The sequence below is a fragment of the Helianthus annuus genome, chromosome 12 (genome assembly GCF_002127325.2).
Source record: "Helianthus annuus cultivar XRQ/B chromosome 12, HanXRQr2.0-SUNRISE, whole genome shotgun sequence".
NCBI classification, from domain to species: Eukaryota; Viridiplantae; Streptophyta; class Magnoliopsida; order Asterales; family Asteraceae; genus Helianthus; species Helianthus annuus.
In genome coordinates this window covers 51,226,691-51,239,549 of record NC_035444.2, presented here as the reverse complement: position 1 = coordinate 51,239,549, position 12,859 = coordinate 51,226,691, and positions in this window count along the sequence as shown.

The window sequence follows — 12,859 nt, the reverse complement described above, 5'->3', positions numbered from 1 at the left end:
ATTTTTTGCTAGGTGTATGTAGTATGAATTATACGTGCTAGTGTATTAGGACTTGAAAATACACTAAACACCCGTAAGAAGTGAAAATACAAAACTACACATACAACATGCTTAGGCAAAATACAAGAAAATATATTGGTTGATAGAATAAATAACTTGGACAAGTTATGGACATAAAATGAAGTTTTGAACAAAGATACATAATTCGGGTGCAAAGTGCAAAATACAAAATACTTAAATTAATTTTTGAGAAAATAATATAAGTACAATACTTAGTTAAAAATAAAATATTTTTAACACAATAGTACATATATAAAATATAGTGACTTGTGCTTGTACGATACAAGACTAGTGACTAACAATAATAAAACACGTTTAGGTCATGACGCTCTATAAGCAAATCCGGTGAAGTTTACGACGCAAGGAACACAAAGTTGTGAGTTCATGCCCCCCCTTTTCTTTAACTGTTTTTGGTTTATAACTGCGGGGGTGGAATACACGTTACAAATACTTCAATATTTACAAAATGGTATGATGCGTACTAAAACGAGAAGTACTCTTGGTGAAAACTAGTGCCAAGGATTGATACGAGAAATCGTGTCACGAATAGGGTACCATAAGCACCATTATTCGTGTACATACTTAGACCGCAGAACAAAAGGTTAGATCTAATGGGTTCTAGGGCAGCCCCACTCTTGGTGACAACTAGAACCAAGTAGTGTTTTTGTGTCTCAGTTGTGAATCGACTACAGAAAAATGCCTATGGTTTGGTGACTTCCTATGACGTGTCACATGTTAATGGCTTTGCAACCCATTAACACTTGATACATATAGAAATACTTGATTTATACATGAATACGTGATTTAAACAAAATACATACCATGTTTTTCGTATAAAGTATCCTAACGTTCAATATAAGAACTGCATGCATTCACTCCAACATTATGTTGACGTTTTTCCAAAACTCACATGTATTTCAGGTAAGTAGAAGTGGATGTGCGCGCGACCTTACTCATGCTTGTGGATGTCGCTTATGTTTATCTTTAAATAAAGTTGTAAACTTTTAAGACAATGTTTTATGCTACCTCGCGATGTAAACTCTAAATTATGTTTTCAAATTATGAAATGTTTGGTATTTGAAGTTATTTTTACGAGCATGTAGTATGTTTACCTTTCGTTTACAATGAGAACCTCTCATGATCACACCTCGTGCTTCCGCCGCAGAAAAGGGTGTGACAGATTGGTATCAGAGCTGCGATTGTAGTGAACTAGGATTCATTCTCAGAGCTGCGATGAATGACGCTCCAGCTAAGGGATACCTGGGCACCCTGCCCAAATGCAATCGGTGCAAGCGTCATCACGAAGGAGCTTGTCGCGTTCCAAAGTACGACAAATGTGGAAAATTGGGTCACCGCACTGAAGACTGTTGGGGTATGGGAAACATAAATGGAAATGGGAACCGCACTGGTGCTGGAAACAACGGTGGGAACGGTAATGGCAATGGTAACCAGGTTGGGAATGAAGCTGGACGAAACCAAGGATGCTTCAGTTGTGTAAGCAATGAACATTTCATGAAAGACTACCCGAAGAGAAATAACGCTCAGGCTCGAGCATTTATGATTGGAGCAAGGGACGCACGCGAGGACCCTAACGTGGTCACCGGTACGTTTCTCATTAACAATCACTTTGTATCCATATTATTTGACACTGGTGTCGTTTATAGTTTCATGTCTGTGGAATTTAAACATATGCTTGGGATAGAGTCTAGTAGATTGGATATTCCTTACTCCATAGAACTAGCCAATGGTAAACTTGTTGAATCGGGCGAAGTTGTTAGAGGTTGCACACTAGAACTTGGTGAACGAAGATTTAGCATCGACCTCTTACCTATTCAATTGGGTAGCTTCGATGTAGTAGTCCGTTTGGACTGGTTGTCCAAGAACAAGGCTGAAGTTATTTGTCATGAGAAGACCATTCGCATCCCTTTGGCGAATGATGAAACTCTCATTGTACCCGGAGAAAGACGAGACACACCTCTACGAATCATCAGTTGCCTAAAGGCACAGAAGTGCTTAAGGAAAGGATGTGTTGCTTTCCTAGCTCACGTTATAGATAAGAAGGCTGAGGAGCCAAAACTCGTAGACATTCCTGTGGTGAAGGAATTCCCTGATGTTTTTCCCGAAGATCTGCCAGGACTACCTCCGCAACGACAAGTCAAATTTCGTATAGACTTGGTTCCAGGAGCCGCTCCTGTAGCCAAGGCACCCTATCGGCTTGCACCATCCGAAATGCAAGAATTATCTACACAACTTCAGGAGTTTTTGGATTAAGGATTCATAAGGCCAAGCTTCTCGCCCTAGGGAGCTCCAGTATTGTTCGTGAAGAAAAAAGATGGAACTCTGCGGATGTATATCGATTACAGAGAACTGAAAAAGCTCACTATCAAAAATCGGTACCCACTACCGAGGATTGATGACTTATTTGATCAGTTGCAAGGATCAAGCTACTATTCCAAGATCGATCTTCGATCTGGATACCATCAGCTAAGGATACAAGAGGAAAGCGTACCAAAGACTGCATTCAGAACACGCAATGGGCATTATGAGTTTCTTGTGATGTCGTTCGGGCTGACGAACGCGCCATCAGTGTTTATGGATCTGATGAACCGCGTATGCAAACCATATCTCGATAAATTTGTGATTGTATTTATCGATGATATTCTGATTTACTCGCGAACGAAAGAAGAGCACGAGCAACACCTCAGAACCATTCTAGAACTACTGAAGAAAGAAAAACTTTATGCAAAGTTCTCGAAATGCGAATTCTGGATTCGCGAAGTACAATTTTTGGGCCACGTTGTGAACAAGAAGGGCATTCATGTAGACCCATCCAAATTGAAGCCATAAAGAATTGGGAAGCCCCCAAAACCCCAACTGAAGTTCGTCAATTTTTGGGCTTAGCTGGATATTATCGAAGGTTTATTGAGAATTTCTCAAAGATAGCTCAACCGCTGACTACCCTTACACAGAAAGACAAGAAGTATGACTAGGGTGAAAAGCAGGAAGAAGCCTTCCAACTACTCAAAAACAAGCTATGCGATGCACCAATACTATCATTACCCGAAGGCACTGAGGACTTCGTGGTATACTGCGACGCTTCGCGCCAAGGTTTGGGTTGCGTGCTCATGCAACGCCAGAAGGTCATCGCTTACGCTTCAAGACAACTGAAGATACATGAAAGAAACTATACCACACACGACTTGGAACTCGGCACGGTGGTATTCGCCTTGAAGATCTGGCGACCCTATTTATATGGTACTCGATGTACAATCTTCACAGATCACAAAAGCCTACAGCACATACTTGATCAGAAGGAATTGAATATGCGCCAGCGGCGATGGGTCGAGCTACTAAATGATTACGACTGTGAGATTAAGTACCATCCTAGAAAGGCAAACGTTGTAGCAGACGCGCTAAGCCGAAAAGAAAGGGTTAAGACCTAAGGGTTCGAGCATTGGAAATGACTATTCGAACAAACCTCACTTCACGTATTCGTGACGCACAACAAGAAGCCCTTAAGACGGAAAACCGTAAAGCTGAATACCTCCGGGGTGTGTTAAAATACATGGTGCCAAATGAAGAGGGAGCCTTATACTTTAAGAAGCGTATTTGGGTTCCGCTCTATGGCGGCATTCGAGAAGTCGTCCTTGTTGAAGCGCATAAATCGAGATACTCGATCCATCCAGGATCGGACAAGATGTATCAAGACTTGAAGGAATACTATTGGTGGCCGAGACTCAAGAGCGACGTTGCTGTTTATGTTGGAAAATGCCTAACATGTGCTAAGGTTATGGCTGAATATCAGAAACCGTCCGGCCTACTACAACAACCCGAGATTCCCATGTGGAAGTGGGAGCAAATCTCGATGGACTTCATAACGAAATTGCCCAAGACCCCGAGAGGGCACGATATGAGATGGGTGATAGTCGATCGGCTAATGAAGTCTGCGCATTTCCTACCAATCCGCGAGAAGGATAGCACTGGAAAGCTCGCTGAAATATACCTAAAAGAAATTGTGACGTGTCATGGAGTGCCTATCTCGATTATTTCAGACAGAGATGGACGCTTTGTCTCAAGAATCTGGCGATCCTTTCAGGAAGCCTTTGGATCTCAACTGGATCTAAGCATTGCATTCCATCCACAAACAGACGACCAGAGCGAACGGACTATACAAACATTAGAAGATATGCTCCGCGCATGCGCCATGGATCTAGGCGACAGCTAGGATACTCACCTACCTTTGGTTGAGTTTTCCTACAATAACAGTTATCATACGAGCATAAAAGCCGCACCGTTCGAAGCTCTGTATGGCCACAAGTGCCGATCGCCCTTATGTTGGGCAGACGCTGGAGATAAGCGTATGGTTGGTCCTGAACTTGTACAAGAGACAACCGACAAGATTACGCAAATCCGAGAACGCATTAAGGAGGCTCAGGATCGACAAAAGAGCTACGCGGATTGAAGACGAAAACCATTAGAGTTTAGGTGGGAGACAAAGTTTTGCTAAAAGTCTCACACTGGAAGGGCCTAGTGCGATTCGGAAAACGTGGAAAGCTGAATCCACGATACATCAGAACATTCAAGATCTTAGAAAGAATTGGTACCGTAGCATACAAGTTGGAATTATCGGAAGAGCTTAATGGAGTATATGATACGTTCCATGTATCCAACCTCAAGAAGAGTTCAACACAAGGAAACGTGATCATCCCTGCGGATTAAGTGCATATTGACGACACCCTCCGATTTACAGAACAACCCGTTGAGGTTACCGACTGGAAAGTCAACAAGACAAGAAGGAGCAGTGTCAAACTTGTCAAAGTACGTTGGAACTCTAAACACGGACCCGAGTACACATGGGAACGTGAAGACCAGTTCAAAGAAAAGTATCCCCACCTGTTCAAGAAGACTCCTGCCAGAGCTAGTTCGGCCTAAATTTCAGGACGGAATTCTTTTAACGGGGGGAGACTGTGACAAATGGCACCAAACCGGTAATTTCCGTACACTTTAATTATTATTTAATGACTGCAATTATGTGCTTAAATGTTAGCATTGTCTGATTTCATATTATACTTGTGAATTCATGCACGTTTTATACTACAAGAATTACTTTATACATTAATGAACTGCGTTGCATCAGAAATACTAGTAAACTCACCAGTAAGACAAACTGTGTCAACAGAACTGCATAAAGCAGTCAGACATTAGAAATTAGGGCCCAGGTGTAGGTCCAACGACAAGAATACATTAAAACCCAAGGGTACAAACAAGGGTTAATATATAGACATTCCAGAAGCTAAAATAAGCACCAAAAAGCACCTGAAACGCACTTTAAGTACATAATTTTAATAAATTCAGCTCAAAACAGTTTTTTAACATCAAAATATTATGCAAAATTTACATTTTATCATCCGGAATACTTCCCTAAGTGCCGGGGATTGAAAGTGTTACAAAAGGGTACTTAAAAGACACTAACCGGCGCAACTTAGCACTTTAACGAACCGGTATCTAACCGAACAACCGGACTTTAGCCGGACACAAAAATATTGTCAATACACATTGTTTTTTTTTCTGAGCTAGTTAGGGACCCTGAACACCCTAACAGACTCTATATTAAACTACACACAACAACGCACTAACTAAACATTTCAAACATAACTAACTTGTAACTAGATCATTACAACCCAACCCCATACCCCCCCCCCTCAAAATGACTGTCACAAGGGGTGACCCGCCCCTTGTCCTCCTTTGATTATTTTAATCCTAGATGTTGGGTATCTAAACAACACACTACACATTAGACATTAGTGAAATTGGATTATAAATAAGACTTAGGGGTAACCAATCTCTTTCATAAACACAACATCATCCAACTCATTTCCTCTCCTCCGTAACCACCTAGGGCCGCCACCCCACCACCATCATACACCCACTTTCAACCATTGTTCAATCATTCCTCATTCATCTGAAGGTGCAAGGAGCTATACAAACAAGCCCGGTTCTCTCGAAAGTGCAAGAACCACTCTAGATTTCTTTTATCCACCACATTTACATCTTGTTTCTTCCCTAGCCTTGTGCTAGTAGTAAGTGTTTCTAATCATCATCTTGATCTTGTTTATGGTGGTTAATAGATGATTTAATGGTTAAAAATTTAGAACACTAAAGAACATAACTTAAAGTCTTGAACATAAGATGAACAAGGTGGATAAAGAGAAGATATGTGTGTAAATCATGTAAATCTTGTATAGTTGTGAATGTTTGATGTTGTTTGTTACTAAAAGTGGGATGGATCATCATCTAGACATACTAGATCGTTCAAGAACATGAACTAGTAGTATGTTAGTGTTAGAAATGTGAAAGATGATGAAACCATCCACCATGAACTTGAAACTTGAATAAACATAATTTTTCTTGTAAAATGAAGTTGTAAACTTGTGGATCTAAAGATCTACAAGTGGTTTTTTCGGTAGAACCAAGTGGAAAATACTAGATTGTTAAAAATCCGGATCTTGTGTGAACTAAAATCATTTTTAGTAAGTAAACAAGTGTATAAACACTTGTGTAACAAAAAAATCCCACAAAGAAATATTTTTGGAAAATAAGTCTAGAAGATGTGAAAATGCACTTACTTTAAAAATAAAGTTTCTAAGAAACTAAACTTATTTTTAAAGATAACAAGACCTACTAAACATGTTAGTAACTTATTACATATTTTTGCAAACTTTCAAGTTCATAAGTTTGTGGTATATACTTGTTTTGACAAGGTTGGTAAATAAGGATTGTGTTGTTGATATTGTTGTTGATTTTAAAAGAAAATAAACACATGTTTTGAAAACATGGGAAACCTCCATTTTTACGGGAAACTCTGTCGAAAATTCTATAAATTTTGACATTTACAAAAATATAAGTTCTGAGGAACTTGTCTCCTAAAAATGTATACCGAGGTATTTAGCAAGGTTTCCCCAATTTTTGAGTTAAGAAACGATGATTTCGTCAAGGTTGAAAAATCGACATTAAGTATGTATATTTTTGAAGAAGATATATATTATTTTGTCACCAAATTTTGTGCTAGGTGTATGTAGTATGAATTATACGTGCTAGTGTATTAGGACTTGAACATACACTAAACACCCGTAAGAAGTGAAAATACAAAACTACACACACAACATGCTTAGGCAAAATACAAGAAAATATATTTGTGAAAATATATTGGTTGATAGAATAAATAACTTGGACAAGTTATGGACATAAAATGAAGTTTTGAACAAAGATACATAATTCGGGTGCAAAGTGCAAAATACAAAATACTTAAATTAATTTTTGAGAAAATAATATAAGTACAATACTTAGTTAAAAATAAAATATTTTTAACACAATAGTACATATATAAAATATAGTGACTTGTGCTTGTACGATACAAGACTAGTGACTAACAATAATAAAACACGTTTAGGTCACGACGCTCTATAAGCAAATCCGGTGAAGTTTACGACGCAAGGAACGCAAAGTTGTGAGTTCATGCTCCCCCTTTTCTTTAACTGTTTTTGGTTTATAACTACGGGGGTGGAATACATGTTACAAATACTTCAATATTTACAAAATGGTATGATGCGTACTAAAACGAGAAGTACTCTTGGTGAAAACTAGTGCCAAGGATTGATACGAGAAATCGTGTCACGAATAGGGTACCATAAGCATCATTAATCGTGTACATACTTAGACCGCAGAACAAAAGGTTAGATCTAATGGGTTCCAGGGCAGCCCCACTCTTGGTGACAACTAGAACCAAGTAGTGTTTTTGTGTCTCAGTCGTGAATCGACTACAGAAAAATGCCTATGGTTTGGTGGCTTCCTATGACGTGTCACATGTTAATGGCTTTGCAACCCATTAACACTTGATACATATAGAAATACTTGATTTATACATGAATACGTGATTTAAACAAAATACGTACCATGTTTTTGTATAAAGTATACTAACGTTTAATACAAGAACTGCATGAATTCACACCAACATTATGTTGACGTTTTTCCAAAACTCACATGTATTTTAGGTAACTAGAAGTGGATGTGCGCGCGACCTTACTCATGCTTGTGGATGTCGCTTATGTTTATCTTTAAATAAAGTTGTAAACTTTTAAGACAATGTTTTATGCTACCTCGCGATGTAGACGCTAAATTATGTTTTCAAATTATGAAATGTTTGGTATTTGAAGTAGTTTTTACGAGCATGTAGTATGTTTACCTTTCGTATGCAATGAGAACCTTTCATGATCACACCTCGTGCTTCCGCCGCAGAAAGGGGTGTGACATAGACAACTAAATCCGTGTATGAAGTGAGTAATCCAATTAGTGCAAGATTCAATTCTGTGAAGGTACCACCGCAAGGTATTGAAACTAATCAAACGATTTAGTGGAGTCGTAGTCCAACCACGTCTACTACGACTCGAAATGAGAGAACCTTTGCAAGAAAATTTGAATGTGACGTTCTCAATACATCACATGGCGTCTCAGATCAAACATGTGAAATGGATAAGTTCAAGCATTTGAACTTAGTTTCGGCGTAACCCGACAATAAACGTATGTATCAACAACGAAATCTCGGCATGGTAAAAATAAACCATGAATGTAACTTGAAATAAAAGAAGTTTCAAGAGAGTGTGTTGACTTGATAGCAAAAGAGCCAAAAATTTCAATAATGTAGGTCATTCGAATCACAAACCAGTGATTAGATTTAGCAACATAATATTCGAACTTCAATGAAGCGTTTGAAATGAAACCCTATGCGTAGCAGATGGTGCATGCGTAACATATGATTTTTCAAGTAATGAAACAATGAGTGTTTGCTAAAATGGATAAATGACCAAGTGTTCGAAGCAAATGAGTGTTCGCTCTCAGCGGAGAAAATTGATGTAATGCAACTACCATTCAGGGGAGTAGAGATGCAAACATCTACTTGCTAGAAGCAAAAGTGAAGATTTCAACAAAAGAAATTTAAGTACTTTCTGTTTTGTTAACTGAAATGGTATATATGTCAGGGTAATGGTGTTTGATTGGGTTAACAGATATGGTTGCTAAATAACAACCTTTACGAGTTTGGACCTGGGTTCCCAAAGGTCCTAAGTATATGTTTTCTAGATCCTTAAGGTTTCGTATTCTGTGTAAATCTGTTTTGTGCATTGGATAGGAAACACCATTTTTGTGTATGTTTAAAAACAAATTATTGTCCCACAATTTCCCAGGATACTTTATTCCCGAATTCACAGCTAATGACACTTGATCATCGATCAGTCGTGAAATAGTAGTTGGATCCCCACAGTTAGTTAAGTAAATAATTCGTTAATCCTTAGCAAGAGTCACCGACCCTCGTGGGTTAGCTCGTTTGACTCCTAGTAGTTGATGCTCATTTGAAAATCACGTTCTTCTTCTTGACGAGCAGAGCTAGGGTTACCCAAAATGGGAACTTGGTCTGTTATCTTCCTTCTCCATCAACTACTGAGGTTACTCTGACAATCCTTGCATCTCCGAGTATGTAAGTCGCTATGGTGCATCGACTACAGGTGCGGGTTATCTACTTACTTTCTACTAAACCAAGTATACCCTCAAACTCTAGAGATGTGAAGCTAAAATTTGCAACAGTATCTAGCAGCACAGATGCATAACGTCGAGTAATATGGGACGTATCGATATCCACGCTTGGATTCCTGGTGTGCTCCCCTAGCTCTGCTACTGAGCTTTTATCCTTGTGCCTGATTCTTCTTAGGGCAGTATTTTCTGAAATGCTTGTTGCTCCCACAGTTAAGAAAACCTTGAGCACGTTTCTGTTTGTCACTCGTCCTACCTTTGTCGTTGTCGTTGTTTTCTACATAAATCTTGTTGCCATCTTGGCCTCCATTTCTACGTTCAGTGACTTGCCTACAAGTTTCCTTAGGATGCCCCCTCTTGCCACAGTTATCACATTTTGGGTAGGATACCCATGTAGTCTTTTCCCTTTTTGGCCTTCTTCTTGTTACTCGCCCGAGTAATCTTTTTGAAATTTGCGAGCTTTCTCTTGTTATCTCCAGATGACTCTACAGGCGTCTCCTCTTTCTCTTCCATACTGGAAAATATTCCTAGTCTAACCGCTTCTTCAGTGAGTGCCACGCTTATGTCGATAGTCTCGGTGAACGTTGAAGGTTTAGACGTTGTTACCAGGCTTAGAATCTGAGGTGCGAATCCCCCTATGAAACGTTCAATTCTCTTAAACTCTGGTTCCACCTGGAGCGTAGCAACTTGTGATAAATCGTTAAATCTCTGCACATACTCAGCTATCTTTGGTCCTTCCATTTTCAAGTTCCACAGTTCAGTTTCCAACTTCTGGACTTCTGCCCTCGAGCAATATCTCTTACGCATCAGTTCTTTCAGTTCATCCCACGTCAAAGCATATGCAGCGGTCTCGCCCATTGTCTGAACATGAAGGTTCCACAATGACAGAGCCCCATCTACGAATAGTTCAGCTACGTACGTGACCTGATGTTCTGGGGCACATTTGCTCAATCGTTAGACAGAATCTGTTTTCTCAACCCAGCGCACGGAGGCTAAGGCACCCCCGGTGCCGTCGAATTCTTGGGGTTTGTGGTCTAAGAACTGCTTTTAGGTGCAGCCTTCGCTGTGTTCGGAGTGAAGGGCCTCGAGCTGTGCAATGGCCTGTGAGATGCGTTCTTGTAGTTGTGCCGTTAATGTTGGCGAAGGGTTGTTGGCATCGACGTTCCCTTGTATCGACACCTTCTAAGAAGAAGATTGGTTAGGTCGAGTTATACTGGTTCAGGGGATGCATATAGTTGTTTCGAGGTCATATGTACATACATGTATTTTATATCAACCAATCAAGAAATAGCATAATCATAGCATAACCAAGTAATTTGGTAATTTTGTTTAATGAGAGCATAGTAAGCAAGCACGTAGTATTATAATTACAGCACACATATATGGATCAACAATCGTGCTTAACAAAGACATAGCGACTGAGCTTTCGTTGGTCATTGTCCACAAAGTGTTGTCGCATGTTTTATGATGATTGGGCTCTCATTATTCTCCGACCACAATTGTATCGTCTTTCAAAATGTATCACATCCAGAGGGACACAGGGTCACCCTACCCTTGCCCAACAAGTATATCAGTGTATCAAAATCACATAGTCTGAAGTGGTCTTTAAAAGTCTCCACAATCCTGGCTTATCATTAGTGCCTTTACCCCAAATGTAATGCAATTCGCATAATCCAGCAACCACTATACCGGGGTCTGAGGTGGAGGAGGAAAGAATAGTAAACTGTTAACATGCGTGGACTTCCTCCTCGGGCTTGTGTACACGTCGAAGTAATTATCTGTTCTGCCGCTCTTGATAAGTGTGCAGGATCAAAGTATGCTGGCAATAGACAAGGTGGAGGACGTGGTGTCAGCTCAAGCTCCAACATTCTGCGACTCCTTTTTCTCAAAGTGTAGCTGATGTTATGGGAGCAATTCATCCCTAGTGTAGCCTCTATAGTGTAAGGGTCTAACATTAGCGTAGTGTATGATAAGAACCATCGAAATGGCTCATCCAGCGATGTAGAGGTGAAAGTAGCAAACAGTGCGGCCTGTGAGGTCGGGGAAAATGCTGCTGTAGCAGAGGATCGTTATGCGGGTGCTGACCTGGAGTACCTTCCCGGGGTGCGGGTATGTTTTAAAAGGAAGCGATAGGCATGTCAGTGCAATGGACGTCAGTCTTCATAGGAGCGATATCAGCGGTGAAGGTGCACGAACAAACGTCTCGACCGATAAGGAGATCATCTGGCACAGGTAGTGGGTCAGATATAAGGGGTGTAATGTCCGGTATACCAAAAGAAACATGGTTATAATCAAGCAAGGGTGCAGGATCAGCAGGTGCAACATCAACCTGTCCCACAAAGGTGCAGAAGCTAGCTCAGAGGCAGTCTCTGGGTCGTGTAACTGTGTGGTGCCTCGAGCAAGTGAAAGTGCAGCAGTCATAATGACGTCTTCGTCCGTGTCAGTAGTAGAAAGTTGTAATCCGGCCATCTATAAGGTTGTAAATGTCACACACTCAAAGGAGTCTGAAATCGAGTGTATTCTAGGCGCAAAGGACAACCTGATAACAGAGGTCTCAGATGTGAAATTTGTACTAACGTTCTCGTCTAACTTTCCATCACCATGGATGTCGTCAGGAGGACCATCAATAGTCATGTCAACGTCATCTACTATTCGTCGAGTAGCCACCCTTTGGAAGGAAAAGTCCACATGAGGCGTATTGTCAAGGATCGGAGCGATGGTGTGTTCACTATCAGAATGACCAGTGAGGAAGTGGTCATGGGCCGGAACAAGAGTAACAGGAGGATTCTTGTCAGAGAAGCCTTTAGCAAGGATAAATCATCCCCAAAATCTGGTAGCGCGGACTGTTGTAAGTCGTCCTTGCCCTTGTTCAGCGTATCAGGATCACTCTCAGTGTCTGACGTAAATATCTCCGGCGCAAGTGCAGTCTCATTATTTGTGGCGGCGGTCATAGGGTCATCAATGTTTGACAACCCGCTTTTTGATCAAGGCGACATGTGTATCGGTACATGGTAGTCATAGTATGTATTTCCATAGTAATCACTATCAGTTAGCGTATGCAAACAGTTTCCACATATGCACGTTTATCAATAATCAGCAACTAAGCATGTATGTGATAACAATGTAAGCAAGTAATCATCCTAGTCTTCCCCAAACTATCCCACCCAGTCTCTTAGAATGAACTCCCTAGTCTCTCAGACTAACTCCCAGGTCTCTA